At 46.3% G+C, this 14,117-nt stretch overlaps 1 long non-coding RNA gene across 3 annotated transcripts in view; it reads left to right on the top strand.

Annotated features, from left to right (window-relative positions):
• Positions 1–2,379: 2,379 nt before the first annotated feature.
• LOC123329235 overlaps positions 2,380–14,117 on the top strand; it is a 35,359-nt gene continuing 23,621 nt past the window's right edge. The window contains exons 1-2 of one of the 3 annotated variants that reach the window (XR_006639988.1): positions 2,380–2,515; positions 3,219–3,454. This is a non-coding gene — a long non-coding RNA (uncharacterized LOC123329235). Of the gene's footprint in view, positions 2,516–3,156; positions 3,455–14,117 lie in introns of those variants that run through there. The other 2 variants (XR_006544606.2, XR_006544605.2) reach the window with 2 other exon arrangements.

Genomic DNA, 14,117 nt, shown 5'->3' with positions numbered 1-14,117 from the left:
TAGTTCTCTGTTGTATACATAGTGTCAGTAGCGTATACATGTCAGTCCCAACCTGCTGTATCCTCCCACCCTCTGTCTCCCCTTTCTCCTTGCTATCCGTACCTTTGTTCTCTACATCTATGTCTCTATTTTATAAATAAGATCATCCATACCAATTTTTTCAGATTCCACATACATGCATTAATACACGCTTGTTTTTCTGACTGACTTCCCTCTGTATGACAGTCTCTAGGTCCATCCATGTTTCTACAGATGATCCAATTTCATTCCTTTTTATGGCTGAATAATATTCCAAAATAGAGTTAAGTCTTGCAAGCAGGGTCTTCCAGGGAACCACCAGACAGGTATGAGAACAGGGTTTTGACCCCCTTTTGCCAGTTCCCTTCAGTTGCTCAATTGTTTCTGACTCTCTGTGACCCCATGAACCACAGCACGCCAGGCTTCCCTGTCCATCACCAACTCCTGGAGCTTGCTCAAACTCATGTCCATCGAGTCAATGATGCCATCCAACCATCTCATCCTCTGTCATGCCCCTCTACTCCCGCTCTCAATCTTTCCCAGCATCAGGGTCTTTTCCAGTGACTCAGTTCTTCCCATCAGGTTGCTAAAGTATTGGAGCTTCAGCTTCAGCATCAGTCCTTCCAATGAATATTCAGGACTGATTTCCTTTAGGATGGACTAGTTGGATCTCCTTGCAGTCCAAGGGACTCAAGAGTTTTCTTGGGGACTGAAGGTTGTTGGTTTTCAAGCATACTGGGGAGAGGGGGATGAGAGTAAGTGAAGTTCCAACACCATAAAGCTCACCATTCTTGCTGAGATCCTGCCTTTCCCCACTAGCAAACACTCCCTGACTGCTGCAAGCCTTTTGTTAATTTTCTGAATTCTGCAAAAGATGACTGTGATGATTTTTGCACAGCGGTCCTCAGAGAGGATGTTCAGGAGCTTTCACCATCCTTCCTGCTGATACTGCTCTTGAAGGGACACTTGGGGGCTGGAAATTGACATAAACAAACTGGACTGAGTGGATGTGTGATTATGAGAGGGGAGCAAGATTTGGCTGGATTGGGGGCCCCAGGCAGCAGGGTGATGGGAATCAAGGCAGGATGGGGAGCTGGGAGCCCTGTGCAAACTGGCATCTGAAGTTTTCAAGGAGAAAAGTGAACATGGATCTTTTAGGAAGGTTAAGCTGGCAGGGGGCCAGGAGATGAGCTGGAACAGAGGGAAGAAGACCAATGACTAGTCTGTGCACATGGGAGAAGCACCAGTAAATAGGCTGGATGGGAGAGCAGTCCTCAGGAGGCTTCCATTGGTGATGGGTCATTGGGGAGGCTGGATAAGTCCTGTTGCTGTCTGGAGACACAAGTTTTCTTCTTGCCAGCCCAAAAGTTATGTCAGTCCCAATGGGGTCCTCTTGGCCTCACCCTTAGACTGTTTGCCCCCTGTGAAGGACCCTGATGTCTTGAATACCTTGAGTATCTTGAAGTTCACAACCAGGGATGCCCCCTCCTGGGTGGGGAAGCAGAGCTGGGTTCACAGAGCTGGGCTTTGCCATAAACACACAGGACGTTCTTGAATCCTATGGGGCCCCTCGTTTAAGGAATGGATACATTAGTCATCCATCTGGTGGGGGGGGGCACTGTGCAGAGAAAAAGAGGGGCTTGGCACCTTGGTTCTGGGGGATCACTGATGACCAAACCCTCTCTGGTAGGTCCCATCACCTGTAAGGGTTGGGGGAGGGTAACATACAGCTGGTGCCCAGAGTGCCCTGAGCTGCCACGTCTCCAGATGGTAGGCCCAAATCCTTCTTCAGGATATTTGGATCTTTTCAGACAACCTGAGAAATAGCTCAGGTTCCAGTCCAGCTCAGGCCAACAGTAACCTTAGAAGTGGAAAGTGGAAGAAATGATTTGGTCAGACACTGCTCTCAGGAGGGCTTGGAGAAGACCTCAAGCTGGACCCCCACCCCCACCCCATCTGCACCAGAGCCTCCCGCAGCCAGGCCCCTGGAGCTGCCTGGAAAGCCAAAGCTTTGGTTTCCAGGAAGTCCAGCTGGGGCCTGTCACAAAGTTCTGCTTGGTCACTGCTCCACTCCAGGGAGGCATGTGGATGCCAGCTTTGTGTGTCTAGTGGAAGCAACGGAAGGCTTGTGTAGGGTCACCCAGCCAGAACAGACCGTTTCATCCGGTCTCTCCTGGAGGATTAGGCCAGGCAGGCCCAAGCCCTGGGTCTTGCAGCACATTCTGTGTCTGGTGACCACACAGAGGTTTTAGCCAGGCGGCCGCTGAGGCTGGATTCGAGGAGCTTGGGCAGAACTGTGAGTCTGCAGGTATAGAAGCACACAACACGAGAAGGCACTCCCAGTACAGCCAGCTGCCTCGGTTCACTGCCTACAGGGAACCACGCCCATCCACAACAGGTGCTACGAATTACGTCGGATTTCAGATAGCCCGCCTCCTGCCCTCCCGGCCCACACACTGACACCCACTTACCAAGCAAACTTCAGGTCTTATTCAAGGTAAGTCACCAAACTTACTTGTAGTAGTTATGAATGTCTAAACCACAGAACACGTGTTAAACAGTGCTGCCATTTTTATTGGCTCTTGTTCTGTCGCTTTGTCGTGTCCAACTCTTCTGCAACCCCATGGACTGTAGCCCGTCAGGCTCTCCTGTCCATGGGATTTCCCAGGAAAGAATAATAGAGTGGGTTGCCATCTCCTCCAGGGCATTTTTCCGACGCAGGATTCAAACCCACATCTCCTGCATTGGCGGGCAGATTCCTTACCGCTGAGCCACCTGGGAAGCCCTTACTAGCTTTTGGGTGCCCCCAGCCCCAGCTTCGCCACAAGAGCAGGATTTTTTAGGAACACCTTTGTTGGATCATAGAACCAACTGTACTGTCATATCCGCTTTAAAGATGAGAAAAGTTGAGATTTAGAAGTTGCTGGTCCCGCTTGGTAAGCGTAGGACCCTGACTCAAATTCCTGGCTGAGAAGCTAGACACTGGCCCTGTGCGCGCCCCTTGCACCCAGGTGCGGAGCCTCAGCTCTGCATCCTCGTGATGGGAAAGGTCACGTGGATGAAGCCCTCTTGTGAAGGTTTCCTCATTGGTCTTTGCTCCCGGCCCCGCCCCTCTGGTGCAGTGGTCCCGCCCACCTGGCTATGCGTGCCCTGCGCGAGCTAGAAGGTTTGGCTACCTCTCCCTACTGTCCTGGTCCTAGGTGTGCTGGGCAGGGCCTGGGCCCTGACTAGACCTCAGAGATGTTTCTGGAGCCATACTGACCTGAAGACGAGGCTTGGCTGCAGAGAGCTGGCATAAGGAACTGGAGCCAGGTTCCTGGGCAGCCTGGGGCAAAGCAGCAGGGCCAGTGGCTGCCCTACGAAACTCCATGTACATTCAGAACCTGCTCCACTAAGAACGGAAGCCAGGAGACAGTGCCCTGCGCCTCAGGACGTGGTAAGCTCCCCTTAAGCTCCCCCAAGGTCAAAGTCAGTCCCCCCGACCCCTCCTACCAGCCCACTCATCCTGTATCTGTTGCTCTTCACCCATCTTTAAGGGGTCGGTCAGAACCCCGCCTAGGTATTTCCCTTGTGGTCCAGTGGCAGATTCATTTTGATATTTGGCAAAACTAATACAGTTATGTAAAGTTTAAAAAAAAAGAAAATTAAAAAAAAAGACTTTGCCTTCCAATGCAGGGGTAAGGGTTTGATACCTGGTGGGAAGGTAAGATCCCACCTGCCTCCTGGCCAGAAAATCAAGAAGTAAAATAGAAGCAATATTGTAACAAATTCAGTTCAACTTTAAAAATGGTCCACATCAGAAAAGAACCTCACTTGCATTTCATAGCTGACCCCACACTTCCTGGGTGTCCAGGGAAACCCCCGTGCCCCGCCACCTGCACTACCGTGGCTCTGTCTCTTCAGTGCCCTGTGATTCTTCGGTGCCCTGTGCTTTCTGTGCTCTTTCGGTCATGAGTCATGTCATTTGGTGATGCCTCAGCTTCTCATATACAGGCAGAGTCCAACTTAGCAATTTGTGTTCTCAGGTGAATTGTAAGTGGACCATCGGAGAGAACATGTGTTCTGAACAAGCTGTGAGGATGCAGGGCGGGCCCCCAGATGAACTTAAAAAGGCCTAACAAACCACAATGTGGCTGATTTGGGCCATAGCAGGGTTCTGAGTACTGGGGTGGTGGGGGAGGCATGCAGGAGCAGGTGGGCAGAAGAGAGTTGCTGCTGCTTGAGCTTGAAAGCAGCTGTGGGGAAAAACCAAACAAACCCAAAACACTGAAACAGTTGGATGTAAGTGCCTCCATCTCACTTGGATTGTTCTTCCATATGCTGTCACCCTATCTTTGGTGCTCAGCTTTCTTCACAGTCCAACTCTCACATCCATACATGACCACTGGAAAAACCATAGCCTTGACTAGACGGACCTTTGTTGGCAATATGCTGTCTAGGTTGGTCATAACTTTCCTTCCAAGGAGCAAGCATCTTTTAATCTCATGGCTGCAGTCACCATCTGCAGTGATTTTAGAGCCCCCCAAAATAAAGTCTGTCACTGTTTACACTGTTTCCCCATCTATTTGCCATGAAGTGATGGGACCAGAATTGATGGCTGAAGAATTGATGCTTTTGAACTGTGGTGTTGGAGAAGACTCTTGAGAGTCCCTTGGGCTGCAAGGAGACCCAACCAGTCCATCCTAAAGGAAATCATTCCTGATTATTCATTGGAAGGACTGATGTTGACGCTGAAACTCCGATACTTTGGCCACCTGTTTTGAAGAACTGACTCACTTGAAAAGACCCTAATGCTGGGAAGATTGAAGGCAGGAGGACAAGGGGATGACAGAGGATGAGATGGTTGGATGTCATCACCAACTCAATGGAAATGAGTTTGAGTAAATTCTGGGAGTTGGTGATGGACAGGGAGGCCTGGCGTGCTGCAGTCCAAGGGGTCGCAAAGGGTCATCGGACATGACTGAGTAACTGAACTGAACTGATGGGACCAGACACCATGATCTTACCTTTCTGAATGTTGAGCATTAAGCCAACTTTTTCACTCTCCTCTTTCACTTTCATCAAGAGGCTCTTTAGTTCTTCACTTTCTATCATAAGGGTGGTGTCATCTGCATATCTGAGGTTATTGATATTTCTCCCAGCAATCTTGATTCCAGCTTGTGCTTCATCCAGCCCAGCGTTTCTCACGATGTAGTCCGACTTACTTGTCTGACTTACTTCACTTATTATGATATTTTCTAGGTCCATTCCATGTTGCTGCAAATGGGATTCATTCTTTTTTTTAATGGTTGAGTAATATTCTACTGTAAAATCGTACCATACCTTCTTAAGCTGATCATCTGTTTATGGACACTAAGGACACCCCCTTGTCTTGGCTGTCGTAAATAGTGCTGCTGTGAACAGTGGGGTGCATGTATTTTTCCAAATTAAGAGTTTTCACCTTTTCTGGGTGTATGCCCGGAACTGGGATTGCTGGATCATATGGTAGCTCTATGTTTAGGTTTTTAAGGAGCCTGTATACTGGTTTCCATAGTGCTAGCACCAGTTTAGATTCCCACCAACAGTAGAGGAGGGTTCCCTTTTTGCCACACGCTCTCTGGCTTTTATTGTTTGTAGACTTTTTATTGATGGCCATTCTGACCAGTGTGGGGTGATAGATACCTCATTGTGGTTTTGATCTGCATTTCTTTTATAATTGGATATGTTGACCGTCTTTTCAGGTGTCTGTTGGCCATGTGTATGTCTTTGAAGAAATGTCCATTTAGATCTTCTGCCTATTTTTTGATTGGCTTTTTTTTTAAATTGAGTTGTATGAGATGTTTGTATGTTTGGGAAATTAATCCCTTGTCACTATATCATTTACAAATATTTTCTCCCATTCTGTAGGTTGTCTTTTTGTTTTATTTATGGTTTCCTTTGCTGTGCAGAAACTTTAAAGTTTGTTTATGTTTCATTTATTTTTGCTTTTATTTCTATTGCCTGAGGAAACTGGTATGAGAAGATACTGCTACAATTTATGTCAGAGAATGTTTTACCTGTGTTCTAGGAGTTTTATGGTGTCATGTCATATATGTAGGTCTTTCAATCATTTTGAATGTATTATTGTGTATGGTGTGAGGGAGTGTTCTAACTTCATTGATTTACATGTGGCTGTAGCACTTGCTGAAGAGACTGTCTTTTATATATTCACCTCCTTTGTTGAAGGTTAATTGACTGTTGGGTTTATTTATGGGCTCTCTTCTATTCCACTGATCTCTATGTCTGTTTTTGTGCCAGTACCACACTGTTTTGATTACTGTAGCTTTGTAGTATTGTCTGAAGTCTGGGAGTGTTATGCCTCCAACTTTGTTTTTTTTTTCCCCCCTGAGGATTGCTTTGGCAATTATGGGTCTTTTGCAGTTCCATATAAAATTTAGGATTATTTATTCTAGTTCTGTGAAAAGTATCATGGGCATTTCGATAAGGATCGCACTAAATCTGTAGTTTGCTTGGGGTAGCATGGCCATTTTAACAATATTAATTCTAAATATATGAAGGAATTTTAAATTATTTTTGGAAACAGGTTGGGCTTCCTTCAAAGATGGCCATGTGCTCCTCATTGCTGTGGTTCAGGAAGCATTAAAAGGTGAGAGCCATCAGTTGGTCAAAAGATGGAAGAGTGAGGGAATGTTTCAGTTGACTCACGTGGGTTAAAAAGTTTGAGCCAACATTAAAGTTTGGGAGATTTTACATACAATATCAAGTTTCTGACTTCTGCTGAGAAAATTGGAGGATCTGTCAACATGAAGCCCTCTTTTCTGCATATTGACCACAATCAGCCAGAGCTAGTTGTCTCTTTCTCTTGACCCTGGGCTGTGTTCTCCAGTTCCTCAAAGTGTTTCCCATTGTTCAGTGCATCCTCCCGACCAGGTCAGTTTAGCTCATTTCTGTCACCTGCCCCCTGAGTTGTAGGCCCTGGAATTGACACCCTGTAGTAGAGGAAACTCAACTGTTAGATTTGGGCACAGCACCCGCTCAGTCTTACCCTGCTTTCTAATGGGGGCTGCCCACCCAGAGCCCCTGCAACCAAGTGGCTGTGTTCTGTGTTACGTTCCCCCATTTTTAACTGAGCAGTTGAGGTTGATGCCTGATACCAGGGCTGTCAGTTCACTGGCTGATGGTGGCACATGCTTACTTGGGCCTGGGGAAAATGTGCTGAGCCAATCAAACCTTCACTCCTGGCTGTAAAAACTGAGAAGTACAGCGTGAACCAGCAAGTTGGCAATGGTTCTGTGCCAGGGAGAGGCCAGAGAAGTCACAGAGGGCCCTGAGCAAGCTGAAAATGGGAGGCACTTGGAAGAAGTTCATTTTGGGAGGTGTGGGAGGGAGCATGTGGACCGAGAGAGGCAGTGATACCTTGGGGAAGAGAGAGAGACAGCCTGTGGCAGAGAGAGACAAATCTAGTCCTGGGTCCCAGAGCTGTCTTGGTTCCTTAGAGTTTTTCAGCTTCATAGCCAGTTCATGTGTTTTTCTATAATAAACTCTCAATTCCTTGAGTGAAGTAAAGTGTTCTCTGTCCCTGCACTCAAGAAAAGCTAATCAGGCACTCTTCAGGCCTCTGCTAACTGGAGAGTCTGTGGTTTTGCCAACTGAGTTAAGGGTTTACCTCCACGGGTTTACCCCACCCCCCACTATTGGCAGATAACACATGGTGGACAGAAAGCAGATGCATTAGGAATCAAACTTTAAGACTACTTCCTCTTCTCTCTTTTTAAGTTGATTTAAAAAAAAATCAAAGTATAGTTGATTTACAATGTCACGTTAATTTCTGCCGTACAGCAAAGTGATTCAGTTATACATATATATGCATTCTTTCTCATATTGTTTTCATCAGGGTTGATCACAGGATATTGAGCATAGTTCCCTGTGGAGTAGGACCTTGTTGTTATCCATCCTGTATGTACTAGTTTGCATCTGCTAACCCGGAACTCTCAATCCATCCCCCTCTGCAACACATTGGCAGCCATCAGTCTGTTCTCTATGTCTGTGAGTTTCTGTTTCTTAGATAAGTTCATTTGTGTGTCATATTTTAGATTCCACATATAAGTGATATCCTATGGTATTTGTCTACTTCCTCTCCTTTGGCTTCTGCAGCAAAGGTATGCATACGATTCTCAAGGCACAAACATGCAGGCATCCTAAGATCTAATTTTATTACATTATCATATTCCCAACAAGAAAAAAAAAGTGTAGGTAAAGCTGCTTGTTTTCTTATATACATCTGTCAGCCCTAATCAGACAAACCCCACTTAGGTGATAGAAAACTATTCAGGGGTTGTCATCCTTCTTGAGAACCTGAAGAGTATTTAACTTGTTGATTAAGCATTTAACATTACAAATGAATGCAAAACTGTCTGTCAGTTCTGGTGTGATTGTTTTGGAAATGGTGTAAGTGTTTAGGTTGCCGTGACAATGAATGACCTTTGGGATAATTAAGGCTGCCATGTTGCATCAGCTTTTCTGTGGAGTTGCCGTGCGCGTTCCAAGGAGAAGAAAAGAATGATGCGTATTCTAGCTCATCATAAAGTCGCTGATTTGTGTTTTAAGCAACCGCTGCCTAGATGAGATGACAAAGAACTTGAGGCTGTAGCTGCCCCAGTGAAGGGAGTTGAGGAAGGGTAAAAAAAATTGTGTCATTGGGGAAAGCTGCCAGCTATGATGGTGTCTCCGTGGCACCAGCCAAACAGTCTGAAACCTGAACAGCCACATAGACTGGGGGGACACACAGAGATGAAACAGCTGGGAATTGACCGAAGTTTCCACTTTGTAGCCAAGTCTTGGCGTCATGGAGATTAAGACTCCACTGATCTCACTGGAAAATTGTTCAAACCTTTGCTGTGCTCTTTTTTCATAGATACTCGTTTTGCACTCCTAGGGAAAAAACAATACACACCTGCTTAATCATTTCAAACACAGTAGAGTGCATTTGTTACAAATTAGTTTTAAAAAAATCGTTTCTCTCTTCATTTTCACTAGGATTTCAGAGATTTCATTTGTCAGAAAAAAATGGTAATTTCTAATAATAAAGACAAATTAACAAGAAAGACGGTTAGAACAAGTAGTAAAGTACAAAACAGTAAAATATGCCCTTTGTGGTGTATAGTCTCGTGGGTTTTGACAACTGCATATTTCTAAGAATTGTATATCCATGAGTATAATTAATTGGGTAGGAAAAGTTCCAACACCCCAAATTCCCTTTGGAGTCAGCCCTTCCCTCCATCCCCAGTTCTGCCAACACTGATCTGTCCTTTGTCCTGATAGGTTTGCCTTTTCTGGAATGTTATATAAATGGAATCATACAGCATATAGCCCTTTTGTTTATTATTAATTTATTAACTTAAAAAATATTTATTTGGCTTTGCTGAATGTTAGTTACAGCATGCAGGATCTTTAGTTGTGACATTCAGGTTCTTTAGCTGTGATATGTGGGATCTAGTTTCCCGGTCCCAGATCAAACCTGGGCCCCCGGCATTGAAAGCAGTGTCTTAGCCACTGGACCACCAGGGAAGTCCCTGTTAACCTTTGCTGAAGTTTTCTCCATATAATGTTCTGTGCAGAGAGAAGAAAAGAGGGGAAAATATTTGAGGCTGGGTGAATCTTGGAAGACAAGATTGAGGAAGTGGGGACGTGACCAGCCTCATCTTCAGAATTATCTTCATTTGTGCAAAGAATATATCTTCGAGGCAGTGAGAAGCCAGTGCAAGGGTTTGGGCACCTGACAGCCTCTACGCACACAGGGTTCAAAGGAAGCACCGTGGGCGTGGTCTTTGGCTGTCTGTAACCAGCGCTGGGATCTGACCCAGGGCTGGGTAATTAACATGCATAATTAGCTCCTGTTTAGTTTTGAGGGCAGTTGCGGTGCAGGCAGCGTCAGGCTCGTGGAGAAAAGCACAAATTAACTCTGCCGTTGTGCTCTGGAGCAGCCACCCTTATTATGCTTTATCAACACAGCAGCTGGATTAGCCCTGCATTCAGTTTGCTTTGCCTCATTACAATAATTGCCTGGTGAACAATGGCATGAGTCAGTGTGATCCTCCTTACTAGGGGGACAGGTTTGTTTGTACAAGTGAAACTGCAGGCGGGAGGGGCAGCTGGCTGGGCTAATATTTGGGTCTTGAGGTTGATATTAAGGTTTTTTTTTTTGGTTTAAAAAACCATTTGAATTCAGGATTGAATCTGGGGACGTGAGTTTATATCAGAACTCTACCCAGCCGTCCAGTCATGTGATACACACACCGGTTGAATTCCTGTTGGAAATAATGTGGTCAGTTACATGGTGCCTGGAGTCGGGGTTAGGTTTCACCTCCTCCGTGCATGTGCTAGATGGCTTTAATCCCTCTGCTCTGCAGTCCTGAATGTTTATTTATTTAAAAATTATTTTATTGAGGTATAATTTACAATGTTAATTTCAAGTGTACAGCAAAGTGATTCAGTTGTACATACATATATAAATATATGCTTCCCTGGTGGCTCAGACGGTAAAGAATACACCTTTAATTCAGGAGACCTGATTTCGATCCCTGGGTTGGGAAGATCCTCTGGAGGAGGGCATGGCAACCCACTCTAGCATTCTTGCCTCGAGAATCCCCACGGACAAAGGAGCTATGGTCCATGGGGACCCAAAGAGACACAACTGAGTGACTAGGCACACAGATATAAATATATATTAATTTATTCTTTTTTTACATTCTCTCCTATTATAGGTTATTACAAGATATTGAGTAGAGTTCCGTGTGCTATACAGCAGGTTCTTGTTTATTTTACATACAGTAGTGTGTGTGTTAATCCTGAACCACTAATTTATCTTGCTTCTTCCCCCTCCCCCATATCCCCTTTGGTAACTTTAGTTTTCTATGTCAGTGAGTCTATTTCTGTTTTGTAAACAAGTTCATTTGTGACACTAAGTTTTGAAAACCAAGTTAGATCTGCTCTACAAGAGAATCGTGGAAGGCTTGCTCTACATCAGGCGCTGTGCTGGGTGTATCCACACACTTGTTTATGATTAGCCCCGTTTTTCAGATGAAGAAATCTGTGTCCCAAGAATTCCCTCCAGCTTCTCTGCCCTCTAGGTTTCCCTCGTGTCTGTGGGCTCTGGATGGTTTTGTCCTTGCAGGAGCTTTGACGGACACTCCACAGGATGGTCACCATGGTGACCAGCTTCCACTCAGAGGTGACGATGCCTTCACAGGAGTCACACACTATGTTTTGTCAAAATCCATCCCTGCAGGAACCCCCCTGCTGCTGCTGTTGCTGCTAAGTCGCTTCAGTTGTGTCCGACTGTGTGTGACCCCATAGACGGCAGCCCACCAGGCTCCCCCATCCCTGGGAGAGTGGGTTGCCATTTCCTTCTCCGATGCATGAAAAGTGAAAAGTGAAAGTGAAGTTGCTCAGTCCTGTCTGACTCTTAGCAACCCCATGGACTGCAGCCCATCAGGCTCCTCCATCCGCAGGAAACCTCCTGAGAGCTTCACAACCACCCTGTGAAGTAGACTGAGGGCAGGGGCGCCCCTTGAACTCCTGGGATCCTCCGTAGAATGGCTGCCACCACAGCCTCTCCGTGGGCTCCTCCAGCTGTGGTTGGCAAGGAGGTTTAGGAAACACTGCTGAGCCCTACATCATCCCAACAAACTCGGGGGGTGGCCCCAACTCAGACTCTCTGAAGGGGACCTTGATCCTCAGAGCAGTGAGTGAGCCCCTGCCTGTGCCACTGCTGGGCGGGGGGGCTGTGCTGTGGCCCCTGCAGTGTCTGAAGCCCCCTTTAGTCTCTTTGCAAGTGGTTATTTCATAAAGACTGTGTGTGCATGCGTGTACATGCTCACATATGCAAATTGGGAGGGAAGGAAGATACAAGAAAATGGGAAAGACAGTCCAGTCTGTTCCTTGGAAAGTTTGTTGGGAAACAAAACCATCTCAGATGACATGGTGACACCCATCCTTAAGACGGACACATCCCCAGGGCCAGATCTAGGTAGGAGAGGTGGGACTAGCCTAGCAGGGGATGAGAAGCTCAGGCTGTGGGGTCAGCGAATTGTGGCCTCATTTTCTACTTCATGCTTACCTTCTGTGGGGCCCTGAGTGAGTTTCCGAGAGCTTCAGCTTTCCCATCTATAAAATGGAACACGGTATGAATACCTTTGTAGGGTTAGTGTGATAAATAAAATCACACCCCCAAAGCGAATTATCATTTGACTCCAAAATCCACGCTCTTAGGCACTGGACACATACGTACTGTTTTGTGTATGTGTATTATGTAGATACGGAGAAGGCAATGGCACCCCACTCCAGGACTTTTGCCTGGAAAATCCCATGGATGGAGGAGCCTGGCAGGCTGCAGTCCATGGGGTCGCTAGAGTCGGGCACAACTGAGCGACTTCACTTTCACTTTTCACTTTCATGCATTGGAGAAGGAAATGGCAACCCACTCCAGTGTTCTTGCCTGGAGAATCCCAGGGACGGGGAAGCCTGGTGGGCTGCCGTCTATGGGGTCGCACAGAGTCGGACACGACTGAAGTGACTTAGCAGCAGCAGCAGCATTATGTAGATAACCCTGTGTGCATGTGGGTTTCCATGACAGTGAGGTTAGTTGAGAAAGAAATCCACTGAAGTTTTTTCAATTCTGAGGGTCCCAGGATAAAGCCAGGAGGCTGCATGTGGATGTGTAAGGCCTGTTAAGAACTGCTAATAAGTATTTTGAGTATAAGACGGCATCTTGGCTTCCTCGGTGACTCTACCTACTAGTGCTGAGAGAGGGGTGGTCTGTTGGAGCTTTGTGATTAAGTGGTTTCTACCCAACCTTGGGCAGCAAGCGGTGAGCATGTAGTGATCTGGATGGAGTATAAAAGCCTGATTGTGGAGGGATTATGTGCCCTGGTTCCAGCCAGCTATTATCTAGTGGTTTTATTTATGGTTAGTCAAGTGAAAATGGCAACACAGAGAGCCACCCTGGATATGATTTTTTGTGGGCAGTGTGGTGTGTCGGACACTGTGTGGGCTCCTCCGCCCCGCGGCTACACTGCAGTGAAACAGCATGGCAACAAACACCACCCAACGTCCACCTCCTGTAAGCCACGCCCTCCACGCCTGCCAGTGAAATCCCTAAACTGTGGGTTTTCAATGCTTGTTTTAAGACACCTGCCAGGTGTCCTTTTAAAAAAGAGTATAAAAAAATGATCCTTTATGTGTTTATGGTAGAAAAATGGGAAAATAGTTAAGAATAGGAAATAAAGTAATAGTCACCGACAGGCCCCTCTCCCTCCTGCAAGGTAACCACAGCTAACGTTTGGCGTGTGTCACTTCACAATCTTTTAAATGTATGTACACAACACAGGTAGAGTTGTATGCGTATGTGTATTTATAGGAATGGGATTGCTCCACACACAGTTTATAAGCTGAATTCTTCACATACTATCTCATGACCGTCTCCCAAGTTAGGAAGCCTTTGAGGCTCCATGTCTCTTTATAAGGGGCGCTCCCTACAACATTAGGGATCGTGTCCCTGCAGAGTGGTCCAAAGAGGCCTGGCCCCGGCATCTACCCTTTGAGTGGAGTGTGAATTCAGGGAGCTTCTGTGGGCTATGGGAGTGCCACGCCGCCCATGCTAGAAGTCAACTTCTGCAGACATCGAATGAGAACCAGGGCTTTGGTGGCCGCTTCTTAAAAGTGGACTGGAATAATGATTGCACCCCAGCATCTCAGCCTGCAGGCACCCAGGGGCCGCCTATGCATATATGCAACCCAAATAAGGCATCCAGCCCTGAGCAGAGGATGGACCACAGAGCCTGGGAGGCTGGGAAATGCCTCCTTGTCACTTCTTTGGCAAGGAACCCAATCTTCTTACCTCTGACCTACCACAAACCCACAGCTCATTCCCTCTGCGGGAAACCACCCCCAGCCTGTGGACCTACGACCTGAGCTCAGCTTACCAGCAAGCTCTGTATTCCTTTGCTCTTTTTTTTTTTTTTTTTTTAAATTGAAGTATAGTTGATTTACAATATTACGTTAGTTTCAGATGTACAGCATAGTCAGTATCTTTGCAGATTATACTCTATTATGGATTATTG

Source organism: Bubalus bubalis, chromosome 14, assembly GCF_019923935.1.
Source record: "Bubalus bubalis isolate 160015118507 breed Murrah chromosome 14, NDDB_SH_1, whole genome shotgun sequence".
Lineage (NCBI taxonomy): Eukaryota > Metazoa > Chordata > Mammalia > Artiodactyla > Bovidae > Bubalus > Bubalus bubalis.
This window is presented reverse-complemented; position numbering and strand designations above follow the sequence as displayed.